This window comes from Rattus rattus, chromosome 12 (assembly GCF_011064425.1).
Source record: "Rattus rattus isolate New Zealand chromosome 12, Rrattus_CSIRO_v1, whole genome shotgun sequence".
NCBI classification, from domain to species: Eukaryota; Metazoa; Chordata; class Mammalia; order Rodentia; family Muridae; genus Rattus; species Rattus rattus.
In genome coordinates this window covers 10,434,356-10,459,526 of record NC_046165.1, presented here as the reverse complement: position 1 = coordinate 10,459,526, position 25,171 = coordinate 10,434,356, and the positions used below count along the sequence as shown (strand labels likewise).

Below are 25,171 nucleotides of genomic sequence, written 5' to 3'. Positions count from 1 at the left end.
TGATTCTTTACCTTTTGAAGATTTTTTATCTGAACATGGGTGCAAAAACTGATGCCAATGGGTGGGTTCAATTTGATTCTTTCCTTGATATTAGTGTTTGAGATAAGGTCTCAAGTAGCCAGGAATATTCCTGATCTCACCATGTAGCCAAGATAACCTTCAACTTCTGATCTATGTAATGCTTGGATTACAAGTAAGGAGCTCTACAGTGAACTTTTGTTTGTGACCGTTTTTAAGGTTGAAAGGATAGACAGTGGTGAGGGATAGTCAATCCCTAGGGTTCTTTTTTGTAAAGTCTAAAATTCCTTAGGAAGACATTAGAAAGCGATCTTGAATAATTTTTTAAGTAAATATTCCAGAGGAGTTTAAACATGTATGATTAATTTGTGTGTTTGCCTTTCTGAGGACTATTGTGACAAAGAGTTCTTTAAAATCAGTAATGATAGTAACTATTTTTTTAATTTATTTTCTTTGTTGTATTCTATTCCTGGAGACATGTTCATGTTAGAGTGGAACTTCTCTTTCCCTCTCCTTCTCCCTCTTTTTCTCCCTCTTTCTCTCTCTCTAACCCCTCGTTGTCCCCATTCCCCTCCCTCTCCCACCTCTGTCCTTCATCCTCCTTCTCCTCCTCCTTATTCTTCTCCCTCTTATCTATGAATTCTAGGATGATATTACCTTTAAAACTCACTCTCATTCGAGGATCAGTCTTCACTTTCTTCTCAGACACCCCCTTCCCTAACCTGTGTGCTTCAATTTCATTCCAAAGATAACAAGGAAAATAATCACTTATATTACTTCCCCATCAATTTTAACATTGTTTATGTATGCATTTTTATTACATTCTAGGAGTTTCTCTGAGATACCCACATATTATGATCCCTATTTTCGCTCAAAGATTTATTTATTTAATCACACTTGCATTTTGTGATAAAATATCTGATAGAGAACTTGGTGGAGGAAGGGTGTGTTTTAGCTTACTGCTTCAGAAGGTATGTGATTATATGGTCTCATATGATTGGACATAAAATCATGTTCTTGAAAATGTAACTCCATTTAGACCATTTTTAAATATGTATACATTTATGTTCCTGGAAGCTTCTGCTGTAGTAAGTTTCTATATTGTAATTTTAAAAGTTGAGTTTTGAAATTAGCTTACTAACTGGTGGGATTTTATAAGGTACATCTTTCATACATATATAGTTATGGATAACCCAAAATCCAACCCTTTCTTTCTTCCATTCCCCCAAATTGTGTGTGTGAGCACACAAAAGAGGGTCTTCATAACTCTTCTATGACTTTATGTAATTTGCACTGCGTTATCATTAAAACATTATGGATTTTTGTTCCAGAGTTCTGCAGCTTTCCAACAAAATTATTTACAACAAAATCAGATGTGCTGTTTTAAGGCTAATTTAATAAATGAATTATTTCCTTTTTATTGGATATATTATGTATTTACATTTCAAATGTTATCCCCTTTCCCAGTTTCCCCCTCTCCCATCCTCCCTCCCCCTGCTTTATGATCATGCTCCCCCATCCACCCAGCCACTCCCACCTCAACACCCAGGCATTCCCTGGGGAAATGAGCCTTCACAGGACCAAAGGCTTCTCCTCTTATTGATGCCAGACAATGCTATCTCTGCTACATATGTGGCTAGAGCCATGGGTTCCTCCATGTGTTGGTTTGAGCTTGAAGGTTCACAGTGGTAGGATCTTAGAGTTGATAGTTTGCTTTGAGTAGTGTTAGCCACATGAAGGGTCCTCTGGAAGCTAACCGGGCTATCACTATCTTAGTGACTTGTGAAGAAGTAGAAATTCAGGTACAGCATCCATCTTCTTTTCTTCAGTCCCCCTCCCACAAAGTGGATGAATTTATATCCATATATCTACCCCATCTATGCTGAAAATTCAAAAGTTCTTATATAAGATATTAAAAACGGGGTTGGGGATTTGGCTCAGTGGTAGAGCGCTTGCCTAGGAAGCGCAAGGTCCTGGGTTTGGTCCCCAGCCCCGAAAAAAAGAAAAAAGAAAAAACAAAGATATCAAAAACAATACATTTAAGGTACAAGATGATTCAAAACACTAATAATTTTTTTTATTTTAAAATATTTTGTCTGTGCAGTGTTTAGCTTACGACCCCTGTTAGTCACGAGGGTTCTTTCATATCATAGAAAACAGGACCTCTTCTGTACTCTGGCTCATTGGTCTGGTTTTGGGTCCTAGTTCTTGCTTGCATCGTCAACTGATGTTCAAAATTGGCATTTTTCAGTCCCGGGCACAGTGTGGGCTCATATATGTGCACTGGTGAAAACACCTGTCAACTGAGAATCTGACAGAGTGCTGCTAGAGGATAAACAAAGGGCAGAAATTAAAAACAAACACCAGAAGTACTGAAGATGTGTAATTTGTAAATGTCAAGTGTGGAATCCACAAATACTATTTCTAATTTGCCAACTAGTAATAAAATGTTCTTAACAAAAATTAAACTAAAACATGGAAATACAACAGCTGAAATAAAATTAGTAGTAGAGACAATTTTTAAAATATAGTTCTACAGGTATAGTAGAACTGTTAGAAACATTTTTTTTCAAAACTGTCCTTTTATATATCACATGCTATAAATTAATGTTTATGTGAATTCACTAATCAATACAATTAGAAAATAATTATAACTCCCAATTAAGGAAAAAAAAGAGTTAAATACACATTCTCCAAGGAAGGTCAGCAAGGATTTGGTAAGCTACATGAAAAATGTTTAGCATTCTTACTCATGGGGACTGTGCAATAATAAAATATCACTTACCATTGTAGGATGGCTGTAATGGAAATACAGACGGACATTGCGAGTGTGGCTGTGGACAAATTGGAACACTGAAACATTGCTGGAGGCAGGCTGTGTGTAATGAGTAGTGCAAGAAGCTTGGAAAATGGTTGTGTGTCTCCTCAAAACTGTTCAATACGGAGTTATCATATGATTTAGGAGCTCCATGTTGTATGTGTGTGTATACAATATGTTTGCTTGTCTGCACATTAAATGAGAATGAAATATGTGTCCCCAAAATACAGATTTGTGACCATTACATCACTTATGATAAGTTGAGAAAAGGAAATTACCTAAATGACCATCAGGAGATGAATGTGTAAAGGCACTGTCTTTCATGCCTGTGGTGGATTTCTTTATTGATCACAAGGACAGATGTAGGAGACACACCATTGCAACTTTGAAAAAGGTGAACAGATAATTTAGAATTTCAAATAATTTATTTAAATCATAAACTGTAGTCTGCAAGCAGCTGAGTCTGCAATGGAAGATTTCAAACAGAAAACATAGACAAGATGCTTGTCATAGAAATTAGACAAGGAAATATTTTAATGATTAAATAAAACAATGCTATGTTAGTTGTATATTTCTCATTGGCTAAATTTAAGTTTTGTGAGAGAGGAATTTACTGAGTTCACCTTGTTTGTTTACATAGGGACCATGAAGGCTGGTACTTTCTCAGGCTAATGTTCTCTCAATTACTTGAATGTGCATTATTTGAAGTAAGTCCATCACAAAGACCCTGCTTTACAGGATACTATTAACGTGAAAAGTCTAAGTAGTAGGTCCACTGAGACAGAGAGCTTGGTGTTTCCTCAGGGATGGGAGGTGATACAGGCAAATGGTAAATTAGTACTTATACAAAACAAGATTTGTTAATTTAGACACTGTCTCTGTGTTTTTTAGTTAATTTAGCTAAAGGTTTATCTCTCTTGTTTTTCTCAAAGAACCCACTCCTATTTTCGTTGACTCTTTGTTTAGTTCTCTTCCTTTGCACTTGATTGGTTTCACCCCTGAATTTGATTTTTTCCAACTGTCTACACTTGGGTGTGTTTGCTCCTTTTTGTTCTAGAGCGTTCAGGTGCGCTACTAAGGTGCTCATGTAGGATCTCTCCAGTTTCTTTATGAAGGCACTTAGTGCTATCAATTTTCCTCTTAGCGCTGCTTTCATTGTGTCCATGAGTTTGGGAAAGCTGTGCCTTCATTTTTATTAAATTCTAGAAAGTCTTTCTTTAAATTCTTTCTCATTTCTTCCCTTACCAAGTTATCAAGCAGAGGGTTGATCAGTTTCCACGAGTAGGTGGGATTTCTGTTGCTTTTGTTGTTATTGAAGACCTGTCTATGGTGATCTGATAGAAGGAATGACAATTTTAAATCTTCTTGTATCTGTTAGGTTTGTTCTGTGTGTGACTATATGGTCAATTTTGGAGAAGGTACCATGAGGTGATAAGTCCCAGATACCAGAGAAGTGAGAGATCTCAGGACTCAGTGGGATTGACCTTAGCTGAAATGCCCAATAGGGGGAGGGGGAGAAGAAACCTAAGCAGGCTACTTCTAGTGGATATTTGAGACATGGGACTACCCACGCATCTTCAAAATTCTTAACCCACAATTGTACCTATCTAAACAAATGGAGAAAAGAGCTGAAAGAAAGGCTGTACAGAGACTGGCCTGACTTGGGATCCATCCCATGTGTAGTCACCAAACCCTGACACTATTTCTGATGCCATGTTTTGCTTGAAGTTGGAGCCTAGCATGGTTATCCTCTGAGGTTATCCTCTAGTAACCTGCAGCTGACTAAAATAGAAGTAGATACTCATAGCCAACCATTGCACTAAGGTCAGGAAACCCTATGGAAGAGTAAGGGGAAAGACTGAAGCAGCTGAAAGGGATTGCAACCCAATAGGAAGAACAACAGTATCAACTAACCTGGACTCCTCAGAGCTTCCAGGGACTAAGCCACCAACCAAAGAGTATACATGGGTTGGTCTATGGCCCCTGGTACATATGTAGCAGAGAACTACCTTGTCTGGCCTCAGTAGGAAAGGATTGATTAATCCTGTAGAAACTTGATGCTCCAAGGAAGGGGGATGCTATCAGGAATGAGGTAATAGTAGGTGGTTGGGTGGGGGAGCATCCTCTCAGAAGCAAAGAGGATGGAGGATAGAGTAAAGAACTTGTGGAGGAGGGTATCAAAAACAGGGCAACATTTGGAATGTAAATAAATAATTAAAAAAAACCCAAGATTTGTTTTGGAAGGGATTAGAGTTGAAATCATCAAATTTGGTATTGTGGTGTTGTACAACTGAAGATATAGTTAAACTCACATTTCAAAGTTGAATTTTATGGAACATAAATTACATAATAAAAAGCTTATAAAACCATTGAAGTTCATAGTAAGTTATAAGAAAGTGGCTGACTGATTTTGAAAATATATTCTCACAAATGGAAAACCACTACAATACAGTGAATAATTTCCATTTTGAGGGTTGTTCTTTTTATACTTGTGTTGGCATGTGTTCTTGAGGCTTTCTGAACTATCTTCAACCAGAGTGAAACATTAAATAGATTTTAGAAATACTCTGTTCTTAATGCTTCAAAGACCATTAGAAAAAAACAACTTCTTGTATAGTATAAGTTTTGTTTTTCACATAAGAAGTAAACTTTAAGACCTTGGAAAATGGATTTTATTACTTCAAATAATTTAGGGGCAGGATTTAATGGGAGAATACTTTTACTCATTCTAGACTCTAGTTCAACTGTATGACATGCTTTGAAAGAAGGATGCCCAGTGAGACACGGGGTGTGTACTAACTGGATAGTGTCACTTCGGTGTTGGAATTTATAAAAGATCATCTTCCTTTCCTCCACTGCCTCTGCTCCGTTCTGAACATGGTCTTTCCAAAATATAAAGTGAATCGTGACATAAACCATGACTGTGTGTTGACCTTGTAGAATCTAAAACCTTTCTGTTGGCTTTCAGAACCCTGTCTACCTGGACTCTCTCCTCCCACTTTGCTCTTGTGAGAACTATTCTTAGCAATGCTTGGCTCCCCATGCTGGATCTGATCTCAGAGGGCCCGGTGACCGGTCCTTCTTTGCTTTGAATCTCACTGCTCTGTTAGAGAATGAAATAGACTCTTCGCTGGCTGTTACCCTTTAACATCCTTAACTGATGGTTATAGGCATCTCATTTTTGGTTTTATTCTTCATCTGGATGATTGTGGAAGTCCCAATTAATTACTTTAATATGCGCCATTTGAAATAAGTCCATCTCAAAGACCCTGCTTTGCAGGATACTATTAACATGAAAAGCCTAAGTAGCAGGTCTACTGAGACAGAGAACTTGGTGGTTCCTCGGGGTTGGGTGGTGACCCAGGCAAATGGGAAATTGCTACACTTCCACAGAACAGGATTTGTTTTGGAAGGGGTTAGAGTTGAAATCATAAAATTTTGTAGTGTGGCGTTGTACAATTGGGTCGGTAGCCTTGTGAGTAACATATACTCGTCACATGGATCATCTTCTTTGTGGCCCACAGTTATTATTTATTTGTATTTTAAGCTTAATTGTATATGTCATGAGGGCGGATGCCATTTTCTGTGTTAATTATTCTACTCCCAGAATCTAGGTCTTACAGTACATGCACTTTGGTAAATTTTTATTGGGCAACTGAGTAATTTTGGATTTTCTGATACATTTCCTCAAAAGGGGGAATTCTTCCCAAATTCGTCTTTGTCTCCACTTTGGCCTTCCTGTGTCTATATGAAAAAGTATGAATGCCTTATGCGCTCCCCACCTCCTTGTGTGCACATCTTCCATCTGCTATAAAGCCTGTTTCATTCAGGCTCCCTTCCCCTCCCCATTGCTCTGGATTAGCTGGCAGTCCTGGCAATTCATGCTGTCTTACCATTTTATTCCCAGTGCCTATTAAAATGTTTGACAATATTTGTTGAAATGAAATGACCTCAAATTCGATAGTAGAAACATCCTGATTTAACGTGCTAACTGGATTTAATTACATTCATCTACAGTTTTTTGCTGAAACTTAAATTATTAACATTTCCTGTCTCCCGTGGGAGTACATCCACAGAACTGCTATAATTTCTGTTTCTTTTAATGAATAAACAAAGTATAACGTTAAAGCTCTTACACAGATATCTTGGTGCTATTGATATTATGCATTTATCCTTTTTTTCTTTTCTTTTACTGGATATTTTTTTATTTACATTTCAAATGTTATCTCCTTTTCTGTTATCCCCTCCTGAAACCCCATCTCATCCCCCCATCCCCTGCCTCCATGAGGGTGCTTCTCCACTTACCCAATCACTCTCTCCCACCTTCTTTGCCTCGCATTCTTCTACACTAGGGCATCAAGCCTTCATAGAACCAAAGGCCTCTCCTCCCATTGATGCCCAACAAGGCCCATCCTCTACTACATATGAGGCTGGAGCCCTGGGTCTCTCTATGTGTATTCTTTGGTTGGTGGTTTAGTCCATGGGAGCTCTGGGATGCCTGATTGGTTGATATTGTTGTTCTTCCTATGGGGTTGCAAATCCCCTCAGCTACCTCAGTCCTTTCTATAACTCCTGCATTGGGGACCCCTTTCTCTGTCCAATGGTTGGCTGTGAGCATCAGCCTCTCTATTTGTCAGATTCTGGCAGAGCCTCTCAGGAGACAGCTATATCAGGCTCCTGTCAGCAAGCACCTCTTAACATCCCCAATAGTGACTGGATTTGGTGACTGTATATGGAATGGATCCCCATGTGTGACAGTCTCTGAGTGGCCTTTCCTTCAGTCTCTGCTCCACACTTTGTCTCCATATTTCCCCCTGTGAGTATTTTGTTTCCCCTCTAAGAAGTACTAAAGCATCCATACTTTGGTCTTCCTTCATGAGCTTCATGTGGTCTGTAAATTATATCTTGGGTACTCCAAACTTTTGGGCAAATATCCATTTATCAGTGAATACATATCATGTGTGTTCTTTTGTAATTGGGTTACCTCACTGAGGATGATATTTTCTATTTCCTTTCATTTGCTTAAGGATTTCATGAAGTCATTGCTTTTAATAGCTGAGTAGTACTCCACTGTATAAATGCATTTATCTTCAGCCCTGTCAAAATCCTACTTATCAGATTGGGTTACTGAAAATAAGGGTGAAGATTAAAATTATTGAACACGCAAAACACACCATAATGGTCCATGTGATTTTCTGTAAATGATTCTAGGTGTATTTTGTGTCAATTTTTCATCTTTCCCTTATCAGCCCAGAATTGAAAATAATAAAAATTTGATATCTCCATGCTATGGGATAGGCAGTTTCCAGTGCAGAAGATATTTCCAGGGGCTGGAGAAAGATCAAGTCCCCACTGTCAGTACAAGTGTCTGTCAGATACTCTGAGCTTATGCCTCATTTAAATAATTTTTTCTGGTCATCTTAAGAATTCTTAAAACTGTGATCTTGGAAGCTCACTAATGTTCGTAGATGTTAGTAGCTAATCTTTGAAATCTATTTTATCGTAAAGCTTAGGGAAGCTATCCACGTGAATCTCTACAGATCATTTAAAGTTGTCTCCATGCGGGTTGTGTGATAAAGGCTTTCTCCAGCTACTGGTTAAAAATCTATTAACTGTGTTTACTTGAATGCTGAAACTGACTCGACTTTTAACTGGGTTCTTCATTTTATCCCTAAAATGCTGTAGGGAGTGCTCATTACAGGTATTTTGTGATTATCTGTTGGGAAAAGTTATTGAAATTAATGGATATCCATAGTTACTCAGGGATAACTCTACACTCACACTAGATCCCTGCAGGGCAGCTGATGGTATTTTCCTCATCATTGGAGTAAAAACCTTTACGCTTACCATGGAGTAGGTCTTGCAAACTAAATTCTTCAGAGCCTGCCTTGTGCATCTGCTTGGGCTACGCTTGTCCCAGGCAAAGCACTGTGAAGAAGAAGTACACCAGTGGTCTGTGCTCCTGACAAGGAGAACGAACATACAGGATGCAAACATCACTCTCCGAAAAATGTTCTTCTGTATGTCCCATTCTCATTAGCATTTAATTAGTTTCCCTCACACCCTAAAGATCATGATATTCACAATGTGCATTTGGGATTGCTTCTCAAATATCCTTACCAGTAAGCCTCTGCATAAGTTCTACAGTTCAAAGGGAGAAAGGAGGAACAGAAGAAGAGACAGAGGGAGAGAGCTGCAGGATATTTGATCATAATGTGAACCTTGAGATTGTGGTAGTTGCTGAAAAGGACCTTGTTTCTACTTGCAGTGTGAGTTTAGCACTTAGCGAGGACTTTTAATCCCTCCGGCCGGAATAAAGGCACACCCTTAGTATGCACCTTTAAACCCAAGATATGAAGGCAAAATTAGTTTGTAAAAGGAAGCACCCATGTTTAAAGTGATTTCTACCTGATGTCAGAATAAGTGACGAATCTGGGAAAGATTTGACAGAATAGGATATGCCCAACTCTTTCCCCTATCTGGACTACATGTTTGGGCCTCAGTAGAAGAGGATATGCTTAGTCATGCTTTCAATAAATGTTCCAGGGTGGGATGGTACCCAAGGGGGCCTTCCCTTTCTCTAAGGAGGGGAATGGGTAGTGGGGGGAGGGATTTGTAAGGGTGGGACTGGAAGGAAGGTGTCCTGTGATTGGGAGGTAAAGTGAATAAAAAATATGGAAAATAATTGTTGGTGGGATTGCAGACTGGTACAACCATTCTGGAAATCAGTCTGGAGGTTCCTCAGAAAATTGGACATTGAACTGCCTGAGGATCCAGCTATACCTCTCTTGGGCATATACCCAAAAGATGCCCCAACATATAAAAAAGACACGTGCTCCACTATGTTCATTGCAGCCTTATTTATAATACCCATAAGCTGGAAAGAACCCAGATGCCCTTCAACAGAGGAATGGATACAGAAAATGTGGTACATCTACACAATGGAATATTACTCAGCTATCAAAAACAATGACTTTATGAAATTTGTAGGCAAATGGTTGGAACTGGAAAATATCATCCTAAGTGAGGTAACTCAATCACAGAGAAACACACATGGTATGCACTCATTGATAAGTGGCTATTAGCCCAAATGCTTGAATTACCCTAGATGCCTAGAACAAATGAAACTCAAGACGGATGATCAAAATGTGAATGCTTCACTCCTTCTTTAAAAGGGGAACAAGAATACCCTTGGCAGGGAATAGAGAGGCAAAGATTAAAACAGAGACAGAAGGAACACCCATTCAGAGCCTGCCCCACATGTGGCCCATACATATACAGCCACCCAATTAGACAAGATGGATGAAGCAAAGAAGTGCAGGCCGACAGGAGCCAGATGTAGATCTCTCCTGAGAGACACAGCCAGAATACAGCAAATACAGAGGTGAATACCAGCAGCAAACCACTGAACTGAGAACGGGACTCCTGTTGAAGGAATCAGAGAAAGAACTGGAAGAGCTTGAAGGAGCTCGAGACCCCTTATGAACAACAATGCCAAGCAACCAGAGCTTCCAGGGACTAAGCCACTACCTAAAGACTATACATGGACTGACCCTGGACTCTGACCTCATAGGTAGCAATGAATATCCTAGTAAGAGCACCAGTGGAAGGGGAAGCCCTTGGTCCTGCTAAGACTTAACCCCCAGTGAACGTGATTGTTGGGGGGAGGGCAGTAATGGGGGGAGGATGGGGAGGGGAACACCCATAAAGAAGGGGAGGGGGAGGGATTAGGGGGATGTTTGCTCGGAAACCGGGAAAGGGAATAACACTCGAAATGTAAATAGGAAATATTCAAGTTAATAAAAAAATATGGAAAATAAAATAAAGTAAAAAACGGAAGAAAGTAAAAAGAAAGAGAAAGAAAAAGAAAGAAAATGCTTCTGTAAGATTAGGCTGTGAGCCATCTTCTTATTTAGTGATTGATAACGAACAAGTCAGCCCACTGTGGGGCCAGACCTGGACAAGTGCTCCTGGGTTCTGTAAGAGCACAGTCTGAGTAATTAGTAAGTAGAATTCCTCCATGACTTCTGCATCAGCTACCATTTCCAGATGCTTGCTCTGTTCCTAGCCTAACTTCCTTTGATGAACTGTGACACAGAAGCATAAGCCAAAAGACCTGTTGCCTCCCCAAGTAACTTGAGTCATGTTCTTTCATCACAGCAACAGTTACTATAGGACCACAGCCTTTTGTTACACTTATTCATAGCCTCCATTTAAATGCAAACTCTGTCTTCCTCAGCATTCTGAGGTACCCTACTCTATTAGTTACTTTTCTATCACTGTAATTAAACACCAAGACAAAGGCCACATTAGAGAGAAGAGTTTATTTGGGCACGCAGCTCCAAGGGAGAAGCATCCATGGTGTGGGGAATAGCTCCTGCTGATAGCAATGGAAACCAAGGGTTCAGACTTCAAGCAAGAAGCAGAGAGAGTGAACTGGGGTGGTGTGTGCTTTATGACACGTCAGAGTCCTACCCCAACCCCAGTTATGTGCTTCCTCCATCACTGAGACCCCAAACAGCACCACCAACTTAGAACCAAGTGTTCAAACGTGTGAGCCTATGGGAAAAATTGTTGTTGGTTGATGTTTATTTGTCTTGGAGGGGTGGGGAAGGGTTGAGACATCATTTCTCTGTGTAGCCCTGGCTGTTCTGGAGCTCAATCTGTAGACTATGATGTCCTTGAACTCACAGAGATCCACCTACCTCTCCAGAATGCCAGGATTAAAGGCAGAAGCCAGCAGTGCCTGATGTGGAGTATCCTTATTCAAATCACCGTGTCTACTCCTCTGAGATTTGCTGCTATTGCAATGATAACTTAAAGAGGGGGAAATGCCTACATTTAGAGAGGTTTTCATTTGTTTAGTTATACTTACTTGTTTGAAATTTTTTTGTCCAGTCTTTCTGAATCTCCCTGTATCTCTATCTCTAAATGAGTCTTTAGCAGTCTCTTGTCTTTTCTCAAATGCTGCCCACAGTAGATATGCACATTTAGATACCTTCCCTGATCTCAGCCTGTAGCTCTCTGTTCCCAGAATGACCACCTGCTCCTGGATGAGTATTACTCATCAGGAGGCAAGCATAGTCAAGGAGAACATTGCGATTCTCCCCTAAATCCTCTCTTCTCTTAGTTTTCGCTCCGATCACATGACACTCAATTTGTCTTTGTTTTTTCATATAAAAGATACAAGAACTCGATTATTGGATTGTATATTCACATCCTGGTATCTGCATCATTAGGATATAGAGGCCATCTACCGATGCTTAGTTCTCCTTCAGCACTGAGTCAAGCTACCATCATCTCTCACCAGCACACCCAGAATGTCCCTTAGGACCAACTCTTTCCATCTTGTTTATCAATGTCTTGTTCTCTGACCTTACTTCTCTGCATATAATAGCTGGTCAGCATGCTTACTCTTTATATATTATTTGTATGCATGTGTGGTATGCTCACCTCTGTGTATGCACATTTATATGTGTCCCAGTACATAGGCATGTGTGTATATTTTGCATCTGTGTGGTTGCTCTTGTGCATGTATCTGGATATACCTGTGGAGGCCAGAGCTTGATATTAAGGATCTTCTTGGATCATTTTCCACTTTTGGTTATGGAGCCAGTATCTTACTGAAGCAGGGATGTGCTTGCCGAGTTCATCTAACTACATAGGCTATCCCTGAGATTACAGTTCTGGGGAATTCAAATTTGGGTCCTTGTACTTTTTTGGCAAGTATTTCCCCTCTGTCCTGTCTTTTAGCCTGGCCAAGGCTATTTTAAAAATAAGCTACCCTGTGTTATTATCAGGCTCCCAACTCTTCAGTGACCGCACAAACTGACTCATTGCCAGAACACAGGGGGAAGTGTGCAATGTGGCTGAACTGTGTCTGCTGTCACCCATCACCCTATTCCCCTGGACCATGTGACCTCCTTCCAATTCAGAGCTGTTCCTGTGTCTGTTCTCTGCAACGGACACTTCTTCTTGAAGCTTACAGCATTGCTTCTTAACTCCACCCAGGGCATAGTTTAAGTCTTCCTTTTAAATAGTTTATTCTTTATTACCTGGATGGCCATCCCCCACACCCCTCCATTTTACCAATGATCCCTTTTAACTTAGTCACTTTGTATTATCCACTTTCATATTGTTGATATAAAATAGCATGATAAAAGCAGGTTGTCAGAGGCCAGATTTATTTGGATTACCAATTCCAGGGGGACAAGAGTTCATCAACATTATGGTTTTTAAGCATAGCAGTAGTCAGGCATGGTGAATGAAGCAGCAAACTGAATCTCACAGGTTCAACCACACACAGGAGGCAGGAGGGTTAGGAATGCTCACAACTCTCAAAGGCTGCTTCCATTAAGGCTACGCCTCCTTAAACCTACACAAACAGCTCCAACAATGGAGATTAAGTATTCAAATATCTGAGTCAGGGACATTATCACTCAAAACACCAAAGTTTAGATATTTCATAGTATTGCAGGGCTTTTAACCTTAGCATTTGAGAGGCGGAAGCAGGCAGATTTCATTGATTTTGAACCCAGTCTGGTTTATAGACATAGTTCCAGGTCACCCAGGACTATATAGAAAGAGGCTGCCTCAAAAAGAAAATCAGAGTGTTGTAGATTAAAGTACAATTCTTATTCCATTTCCTTCTGTGCCCAGAGCTGACCCTGTGCCACAGCTCTCTGTGCCCAGATCCCATTGGGAGAGAGCTGGTCTCCCAGGAGTGCTGACACACAGGTTACAGGAAGGTCAAGCCACTGTCAGAGACAGCAAGACCTACTATCACCAGAGATAATCAGATGACAAGAGGCAAGTGCAAGAACATAAGCAACAGAAACCAAGGCCACTTTTCATCTTCAAAACCCACCACAGCAAATCCAGGATACCCCAACATCCTGGAAAAGCAACCAACAGATTGGGAAAAGACTTTTATCAATCCTACATTCGATAGAAGGCTACTATCCAATATATACAAGGAACTCAAGAAGTTAGACTCCATAGAATCAAATAACCCCTTTAAAAAATGGGTTACAGAGCTAAACAAAGAATTCTCAACTGAGGAATACTGAATGGCCAAGAAGCACCTAAAGAAACATTCAATATCATTAGTCACCAGGGAACTGCACATCAAAACAACCTTGAGATTCCAACTTACATGAATCATAATGGCTAAGATCAGAAACTCAGATAACAGCAGATGCTGGTGAGGATGTGGAGAAAGAACACTTCTCTATTGAGGTGGGACTGCAAGCTGGTACAACTACTCTGGAAATTAGTCTGGAGGTTCCTTAGGAAATTGAACATTCTACTACATGAGGACCCAGTTATACCTCTCCTGGGCATATACCCCAAAGATGCTCCAACATATAACAAGAACACATGCTCCATTATGTTCACAGCAGTCTTATTTATGATAACCAGAAGCTAGAAAGAACCCATTTGTCCTCCAACAGAGGAATAGATACAGAAAATATGGTACATTTACACAATTGATTACTACTCATTTATAAAAACAATGACTCCGTGAAATTCTTAGGCAAATGGATGGAACCTAAAAATATCATCATGAGGGATAACCCAATCACAAAAGAACACTCAAGGTATGCACTCACTGATAAGTGGTTATTAGCCCAAAAGCTCGGAATACTCAAGATACAATTCACAAACCACTTGAAGCTCAAGAAGAAGGAAGATCAAACTGTTGATGCTTCAGTCCTTCTTAGGAGGGGGAACAAACATATTCGTAGGAGGAAATACGGAAACCAAGTATGGAGCAGAGACTGAGGAGAGGCCATCCAGAGACTGTCCTATCTGGAGGATCCATCCCATATACAGACACCAAACCCAGACACTATTGGGGATGCCAAGAGGTGCATACTGACAGACTCCTTAGAGGCTCTGCCAGAGCTTGACAAATACAGAGGCAGATGCTCACAGCCAACCATTAAACTGAGCACAGGGTCCCCAGTGGAGGAGTTAGAGAAAGGATTTAAAGGAACTGAAGGGGTTTGCAACCCCATAAGAAAAACAACAATATCAACCAACCAGACCCCTTAGAGCTCCCAGCAACTAAATCAACATTCCAAGAGATCACAGGGACAGACCCATGGCTTCAGCTGCATATGTAGCAGAGGATGGCCTTGAGAGGCACCAATGGGAGGAGAAACCCTTGGTCCTACCAAGGCTTGACTGCCCAATGTAGGGTAATGTCAGAGTGGGGATGTGGGAGGGAGTGGGCAGGCAGGAAGGTGGAGCACCCTTATAGAAGAAGGGGAAGGTGAGATGGGAATCTCAGGTTTCTGGAGAGGAAACTGGGAACGGGGATAACATTCAAAATGTAAATAAAAAATACGAAATAAAAGAAAAGAAGAAGCAAAAAAAAAAAGAAAGAAACAAAAGGAAAAAAAGTGCAATTCTTGCTCCGCTGATGAGAATATAGATCTGAAAGTATTGCTATATTCTCATGTCTTATAAGAATATCTCATGAATAATAGATATTCACTTTTTGTATCAACATTGTGCTTTGTGTTGTGAAACAAGGACGAGAAGTTTGTAGTTGCCTTTCAATTCTGGGGACTCACTAGACCAATGACTAGACCTCTCCTTTACCTGGAGAGGACCATGATGGAGAGAGGGAAGGAAAGAGACAAGCGAGTAAGGCAGACAGAAAGGGAGGGCAGGAGAGAGGAGCAGGAAGAATTGTAAATGCTGGTGCATTTTGTGTGCTGTTGCAGAGTCCATGATAGCTTAGGGGCTGTTACCCCATGACTGAGCTTCTCCCTGAGCACGTAGGCCTTAGAGCACGTGTGTAGCAGTTCTTCATAAAAGATTGGGTTTTTGTGAAAACTTCATGTATGGGTATATATTTTACTCTAGGAGACAAGCTGAGTATCCCTTAAAGAGTCTTAAAGTATATGATATTAAACAGACTCTTATGTACGTGTAATTAATAATGTTGAAGAGGACTGAAATGCAGAAGCTCCCTCTGGTGGCTTAATTTATACACATAGGAAAGTGTCAGGTGAGCTCCCACTGGCAGGACCACAGCAGGCCTTCTTCCTCCAGCAGCTTTGGCATCTCCTGTGTCCCTGTCCTCTCAGAACTGGCCACCCGTGGCGATTTAGAATTGTCTTATGGGTAAAATATACTAAAGGACCGTGTTTTAGGGGTTATCAATGATATTCGACCCCTGCATATATTCTCCACAACTTTTAAAGCATTGTTATGGATTTTTACTTCTGAGTGTTTTCTGTACTGGGCTTTAGTGTTTATTTGCACTTTGAGCATGTGTGAATAATGTCTACATTATTAGCACAGCGCTAATAACATAGTTTTAGGGCAGGATTTCCTGGTATCGATGAAAATGCCAGACTCCTCTTTCCAGTCCTAGTTTTGGGGGAAGGAGGAATTTATTATAATTTTAATATTATAATATTAATATTGATATTTAATATTTAAAATTTTATAATATTATAACCTTTCTTTCGCTGCTAGATTTTTCTTTCTGAACTTTGTATTTGCCACATTTTGTACTTTCATTTTGCTTCTGGCTCTAAATAGGTGGGTTTGTTCAATAACTTCCTTAAAAAATCAAGACAAAAAATACCCTGTAATCCACCACTTAAAGCTGTTATTTAGAAATCTCCTCAAACATAAAAATTTCAAAGAAAATGAGTCTCTTCTAGAGGCAATAACACAGAGCTAAACTTGCTTTTATTTTATTATCTTTTATTATATTTTTTATTCTATTTGCTATTTGTCCTGGCTACTATGATAAAGATTTTGGCAGTTTTAGCATCTCCTTTCTTATCATATGCAGGACACCCACCTATAGTCAACTCCTGTTCACTGTAACCAGGGACACCCACCTATAGTCAACTCCTGTTCACTGTAACCATGGACATCCACCTGTAGTCAACTCCTGTTCACTGTAACCATGGACATCCACCTGTAGTCAACTCCTGTTCACTGTAACCATGGACATCCACCTATAGTCAACTCCTGTTCACTGTAACCATGGACATCCACCTGTAGTCAACTCCTGTTCACTGTAACCATGGACATCCACCTATAGCCAACTCCTGTTCACTGTAACCAGGGACATCCACCTATAGTCAACTCCTGTTCACTGTAACCAGGGACACCCACCTATAGTCAACTCCTGTTCACTGTAACCATGGACATCCACCTATAGTCAACTCCTGTTCACACCCACCTGTAGTCAACTCCTGTTCACTGCAACATGGACATCCACCTATAGTCAACTCCTGTTCACTGTAACCATGGACATCCACCTGTAGTCAACTCCTGTTCACTGTAACCATGGACATCCACCTATAGTCAACTCCTGTTCACTGTAACCATGGACATCCACCTATAGTCAACTCCTGTTCACTGCAACATGGACATCCACCTGTAGTCAACTCCTGTTCACTGTAACCAGGGACATCCACCTGTAGTCAACTCCTGTTCACTGTAACCAGGGACATCCACCTGTAGTCAACTCCTGTTCACTGTAACCATGGACACCCACCTATAGTCAACTCCTGTTCACTGTAACCATGGACATCCACCTGTAGTCAACTCCTGTTCACTGCAACATGGACATCCACCTGTAGTCAACTCCTGTTCACTGTAACCATGGACATCCACCTATAGTCAACTCCTGTTCACTGTAACCATGGACATCCACCTATAGTCAACTCCTGTTCACTGTAACCATGGACATCCACCTATAGTCAACTCCTGTTCACTGTAACCAGGGACACCCACCTATAGTCAACTCCTGTTCACTGTAACCATGGACATCCACCTGTAGTCAACTCCTGTTCACTGTAACCATGGACATCCACCTGTAGTCAACTCCTGTTCAAACATGGACATCCACCTCCTCCTGTTCACCCATGGACATCCACCTATAGTCAACTCCTGTTCACTGTAACCATGGACATCCACCTGTAGTCAACTCCTGTTCATAACCATGGACATCCACCTGTAGTCAACTCCTTTCCACTGTAACCATGGACATCCACCTATAGTCAACTCCTGTTCACTGTAACCAGGGACACCAACCTGTAGAAACAACTCCTGTTCACTGTAACCAGGGACACCCACCTGTAGTCAACTCCTGTTCACTGTAACCAGGATATCCCACCTGTAGTCAACTCCTGTTCACTGTAACCATGGACATCCACCTGTAGTCAACTCCTGTTCCTGTAACCATGTTCACCTGTTCACTGTAACCATGGACATCCACCTGTCAACTCCTGTTCACTATAACCATGGACATCCACCTGTAGTCAACTCCTGTTCACTGTAATCCACCTATAGGGACATCCACCTGTAGTTCACTGTAACCATGGACATCCACCTGTTCAACTCCCTGTTCACTGTAACCATGGACATCCACCTATTGTAACCTCCTGTTCACTTCATCATGGACATCCACCTGTAGTCAACTCCTGTTCACTGTAACCAGGGACATCCACCTGTAGTCAACTCCTGTTCACTGTAACCATGGACACCCACCTATAGTCAACTCCTGTTCACTGTAACCATGGACACCCACCTGTAGTCAACTCCTGTTCACTGTAACCATGGACATCCACCTGTAGTCAACTCCTGTTCACTGTAACCATGGACATCCACCTGTAGTCAACTCCTGTTCACTGTAACCATGTAGTCAACTCCTGTTCACTGTAACCATGGACATCCACCTGTAGTCAACTCCTGTTCACTGTAACCATGGACATCCACCTATAGTCAACTCCTGTTCACTGTAACCAGGGACACCCACCTGTAGTCAACTCCTGTTCACTGTAACCATGGACACCCACCTATAGTCAACTCCTGTTCACTGTAACCATGGACATCCACCTGTAGTCAACTCCTGTTCACTGTAACCAGGGACACCCACCTGTAGTCAACTCCTGTTCACTGTAACCATGGACACCCACCTGTAGTCAACTCCTGTTCACTGTAACCAGGGACACCCACCTGTAGTCAACTCCTGTTCACTGTAACCAGGGACACCCACCTGTAGTCAACTCCTGTTCACTGTAACCATGGACACCCACCTGTAGTCAACTCCTGTTCACTGTAACCAGGGACACCCACCTGTAGTCAACTCCTGTTCACTGTAACCATGGACACCCACCTGTAGTCAACTCCTGTTCACTGTAACCAGGGACACCCACCTGTAGTCAACTCCTGTTCACTGTAACATGGAAGGGACACCCACCTTTCCTGGACATCCAGTCAACTCCTGTTCACTCCATTGTAGTCAACTCCTGTTCACTGTAACCATGGACATCCACCTGTAGTCAACTCCTGTTCACTGTAACCATGGACATCCACCTGTAGTCAACTCCTGTTCACTTTGTTTGTCCATGGACATCCACCTATAGATCAACTCCTGTTCACTGTAACCAACCCACCTATAGTCAATCCTGTTCACCCACCTGTAACTGTAACCATGGACATCCACCTAGTCCTCCTTTCAAGGGCCATTTCCTTCCTTCTCTCATTCTTCATGGGCCCTAAATGAATTGTCAATAGAGGGATACTTCTGTTGTTTGTCCTGAACCAGCCAAATATGTCCACGAAGAGGCTGTAGTATTTCATCCCTTTGTCCCTTGACCTTTAGCACATTACTTTAGTCCAAACAAATTAAATAAATAAAAAATAAAAAGAAACCTAATTATAATAAGACTGATATTTATTGGCCACCTCTCCAGCTTTCTTCTCAAGGTCTGGTCCAACTAACACTGGCTTTACAGAATGAAGCTAGGAGGGTGAATTTATCTCTGTCTGGACAAGATAGTCATACTCTAGTGGGCTCTGCCCTGAAGTTTCTAAAATCACAAGGGCATGAGGCATGAGAAAATAAACTCGCTTTTGTTGTTATACCTGAGAAGTCCCCTATCTATCAGTCTCCTCTGAAACTGGATTTTCATACAGTGGAACATAGCACACTATAAAACACTATACTGCTTCACATTTTATTATTATTCCCATGAATATTAGAGTCATTTCTCATATAATATCTCCTAAACTAAAACAGCATCTTTCAGCATTCAAGGGGCTATGAATTGTCTTACCTGTTAGGTTAAATTATTTAATAACCATACATAGAACACCCACTTTTTTTTTTACTTTTTTTCTACATCTTTATTAAATTGGATATTTCTTATTTACATTTCAATTGTTATTACCTTTCCCGGTTTCCAGGACAATATCCCTCTAACCCCTCCACTTCCCCTTCTATATGGGTGTTCCCCTCTCCATCCTCCCCCCATTACCACCCTCCCCCCAACAATCAGGTTCACTGGGGGTTCAGTCTTGGCAGGACCCAGGGCTTCCCCTTCCACTGGTGATCTTACTAGGATATTCACTGCTACCTATGAGGTCAGAGTCCAGGGTCAGTCCATGTATAGTCTTTGGGTAGTGGCTTAGTCCCTGGAAGCTCTGGTTGCTTGGCATTGTTGTACATATGGGGTCTCGAGCCCTTCAAGCTCTTTCAGTCCTTTCTCTGATTCCTTCAACAGGGTCCCATCATTTTTCAGTTCAGTGGTTTGCTGCTGGCATTCGCCTATTTATTTGCCATATTCTGTCTGTGTCACTCAGGAGAGATCTACATCCGGTTCCTGTCAGCCTGCACTTCTTTGCTTCATCCATCTTATCTAGTTTGGTGGCTGTATATGTATGGGCCACATGTGGGGCAGGCTCTGAATGGGTGTTCCTTCTGCCTCTGTTCTAAACTTTGCCTCTCTATTCCCTCCCAAGGGTATTCTTGTTCTCCTTTTAAAGAAGGAGTGAGGCATTCGCATTTTGGTCATCCTTCTTGAGTTTCATGTGTTCTGTGCATCTTGGTAATTTGAGGTTTTGGGCTAATATCCACTTATCAATGAGGAACACCCACGTTTTTATTCCAAACTTTTAATACTCTTAAAAGGTTGCTGTTCAGTTTGTGCCATATTTTCCTTATGTACATGAGGTTTGTTTGCATGCTTATGCATGGGGTGCACATGTGTCCAGGCAGACAGGCAGATATGCATGCAGAGTCCTGGTGGTGCTGTTGGGAGTCTTTCCTAATTACTGTTCATCTTATTAATGGAATCAGGGTCTCTCAGTGGGACCCAAACCTTGCCTGGCTCCTCTGCTTAGCAGGCTGGCCCTAGAAATCCATTGTCTCTGCCTCTTGGGCCCTGGTGTTATAGGATGTCATGTGTCCAGCTGACATGTATGTGTTCTGGAGATCAAGATTCTGGTCGCTGTGCATGCGTGGCAAGCACTTTTACCAGTGAACTATCTTCTAAGTCCTTGATTTGTACTATCATTAATATACTTCCTAAGACTACCATTGCTCGAGAACCAGAAGCCTGCTAATCGGAGTAAAATGAAAAAAAGGCGTTCTTCGCAAACACCTGAAGATTTTCAGTGGAAATCTACACTCTGAAGACTTGAAAAAGAGTGAGTGTGCAGACAGATGGAGGTGCTCGGTGGCTGATGATGACTCCGCACACTCTGGGCGTTTCCACAATTATACTGAGAACGGGAAAGTCAGCTAACTTATAAGAAGTTGTTGCAGCAAATACTTGACTGGAGCAGGAAAAGTGATATGGTTTAGAGTGAGGAGGAGAGTCATTTCAAGGTGAGATGGGAACTTGGAAATCAGCGGGAAGCCAAAGATGAAACTTAAAGCAGGAGTTGACAAGCATTACAGAGGAAAACAATCTTTTTTTCTGAGATACTTCAGACTGATTACAGGGGAGAAGAGTAGAGACCAGGGAGGAAGAAATGGAGGAAATTGCAGTATAAGGCAAAGATGAAAATCTGTCAGCAGAAGTGTGAGGGTTTTTTCAATAGGAAGAAAGCATAAGTATTGAAATGTACCACCCACATTGTCTCTCCTCAGGGGCAAAGGTGGCAGCTTAAGGCCCTGCTACCAGATGGTTTTCTGCTCCCTTTCAATAAAATGTGAAGAAGGGCTCCCCACAGAAACTCAAGGAGCAGGGTCTTTGAGATTCACGTGCTGTTACTGACATCTTGGGTCTTCTGTGCCTCCTGGTGTCTTTGGATAACACTGAAGCTAGTTTCTAAGTTTTTAGCTAAAGCTATTTTTTTTTTTTATTTTTGTAGCTGCAACCAATGCAAACATAATGAGTATAAAGGTCATTCGAGGCTGATGGTTTTCAACCCCTTATAACCTAACTAGAAAACACTTCAGTGGAAGATATGGCTTTGATTCTAACAGGGGGTCGGGGGTTAGATGATATTTCTCCCCACTTGTAAGTTCAAAGTAGTTTGTCCCTCTCCTCTAATTTAGGAAAGAGAAAACTAAGATTCATAGACGTTTCGAGTTTCATTTTGCCTCAAGCCCCTGTGGCCAGCCACAATGGATCATGATTATTTTGAAAATATCACATAATACCTCCAGACATACCTCCCATCAATTCACATCATCTTCTCTTCGGTTCCAGGTACTACTGGTTGTTGACAACAAATCTTCCTCTTTCTTTCCATTTTAGCACCCAGCTAATATATTTATAGTCCACCATCACTATTTTTTAGCCCCAGGGACTAAAGTTCATTTTGAACTTTGTAATACCTTGTTCTTTTCACTTGAAATAGCCTTCCCCGAGTCCAGCTGATTTTACTTCTCTGTACTATCTATGAATACCGTCATTGGTTGACTTCAGAATTAATCCCCCCACCCCCCACCTCTGCTTGGGAATACCTGCAGTTTTAAACTATATTTTTACATTCAGCGGAGAATTTTCTCTGTAGTTAAACTTACGCAATGGTGTCTGGTGAATTCGTAAAATTCCCACTTCCGGATTTTGCTCTTCAACTTAGCAAACAGTAGGAGCTTTTATCTAATAAACATATTCTTAGCTTTGAAGAACTCCCCCAAGATCTGTCTCCAGCCTACTCTTCCAGCATAATTTCCTTTTGCTGTTTCCTATCCTAACTCTTCATTTCTAGGTAAAACAAAATGGTAGCCACGTTCTGCATGGAACCCTTACATCTCCGTCTTTTAGGGTTTGCCTTTCCCCTCAGCTCCATTCTTTGCTCTGAGATGATTTTCAAATGGGATTATGTTATCTATTTCTGCTCCTGCAATCTTCTTCCTTTTCTGCCTTCTTGCTCCTGACTCTGGATCCTGGTGTTTCTCTGCAGGCCTGCCCTTGCCCCTCTCTACATTCTGGCCATTATCATCCTGCTGGTAATGATGGGAAAATATCAATTTCCTGCTTGTCTTAGAAGGTTTATTATCTTGGTATCCACATCATATGGCATTCCCCATCCCCATACTAGGAAAAAATGCTACACTATATTCTATTTATTTTCTTACAGAATATATTCATATGTAAGATATGTATGGTAAATTGTTGCATTCCTCTTGGTAATTTAGACTCTCCTGAAACATTTGTGTTTGCATTTTTTCCCATCTTTCAAACTCTCAGTCCATCCCTTGACTTGCTATTCAGATACAACTTCTTGAAGCACTTCTTTAAGCAGTTGAACAGCCCACTTCCTGTGCAACTGCAAGTATGCTGTTGGCTTTAGTGCTGTCCTCTTTCTGTTATAGTCATGAAAGATGGAAAAATGCAGTGGCTGCTTTACACCGAACTTAATTTAACTGCGTGCATGGATATACTTCCAGCACTTGACATAATGGTATTTAATGAGTGCTTGTTTATGAGTTCACTTTGTAGAAATCCATCTCAACATGCCCTTCCCTAACAGATGCTCAAAATCTCATACATGGCAGGGGTAATCTCATGTTTCTTAATTTCCATCTTTCTACAATCCCAGAAGATATCAGAAACACAACCAGAAGAAAGCATTATCTATCTCCAGTGATCTCTCTCTCTCTCTCTCTCTCTCTCTCTCTCTCTCTCACACACACACACACACACACACACACACACATACACACATGCACACAGACACACACACACACAAACACACACACACACAAACACACACACACACACACACACAGAAGATCTCAATTTGGAAGATCTCATTCTGTTTGGTTTGTAAGCTCTGCTAAGGCAGAAGTCACTTTTCCTCTCCCCTAAAGTTCAGCACAGGAGCTTCACAAATGTTAGAAGTAAAATAATTGTGAACAGGAGGAGGAAATATATGCATAATTATTTTAATATCACCAATATGGAGCAATCAAAGAAACAGAGAATTTTATACTTTGAATAGCCTTGCATTTTCACCTCAGGTATGGGACCATCAATCTCAAAGAGCTTTCATGCTATTTTTAAGGTCTCGGAACTAAGAAAAAAAAATAGACAAGAAGTGAAGCCTCCTGGTTCTGCACAAGGCTTTTGTACCTGTTTCAAACATGCTGTGTCCTCTTGAACTACGTATTATCATGAGTCTTACTGACACATTAGATGCTAAGTCGACTTTCCAGTGATAATTATGTTAACTTTGTAAATTATCATTGCTTTAAGAGTATCTAAAAGGCAATCAAGTTTGTTTTTTTATTTTGTTTTGTTTTGTTTTTTTGAGACAGATTATCTGTGTGTAATCCCAGGTGTCCTAGACTCACTTTGGGGCCCAGGCTGGCTTGGTACTTGGAGATCTGCCTGCTTCCATCCCAGTGCTGTGATTAAAGGCCTGTGCCACCGCTGCCCCACTGCAGTCATTGTTTTTCTTTTCATTGTTAGAAGACTATACCATCCTTGAAATTTTATCAGTATAAGAAAGAAGGTATAGAGGGATTATAAAATGAGATTGTATAATATTATACAATATCTCATGGACTCATTGTCAACAAGACCTGGTGGTACAAGCTGACCATTCTGCTTAGTTGGGAGGTTGAGGCAGAAGAACAGTGAGTTCAAGGGCAGCCTGGGTAACTTGGGACCTTGCCTCACAATAAAAAGTACAGTCAGGCTGCAGATATAAACTCATAATGAAGTGCTTGTCTAGCATGTGTGAGTCCCAGCCTCCCTCTGTGAACTGCAAACAAAGGAACTCTGCCGACTTACTGTCCTTTCTCTGTAGATCTTAACTTTGATCCTTTAGGACTCATTCAAACTTGAGTGCACATTCATCAAGGATTTATATTATCTTACACAAATATAAAGCCCGATGCATATCTATTTTGGTTAGGCAATCCTGCTTATACAGGTAATTTAGCTTTTACTTTAAGTCTTGATTTTTGGATAGCTTTTGCATGTGTATTGTAGCCCGTATCAACATGCATGAGACTGGTTTGTCATTATTGGTACTGAATTCAAATCCAGACAAGCATTATAGTTGTTGAAAACTAATGTACTAGGGCAAACGTACCATTGTTCTGTGGTC

At 41.0% G+C, this 25,171-nt stretch overlaps 1 protein-coding gene across 1 annotated transcript in view; it reads left to right on the top strand.

The window, feature by feature from the left end:
* Gpc5 (glypican 5) overlaps positions 1 to 25,171 on the top strand; it is a 465,019-nt gene that overhangs the window by 268,849 nt on the left and 170,999 nt on the right. The window lies entirely within an intron of this gene.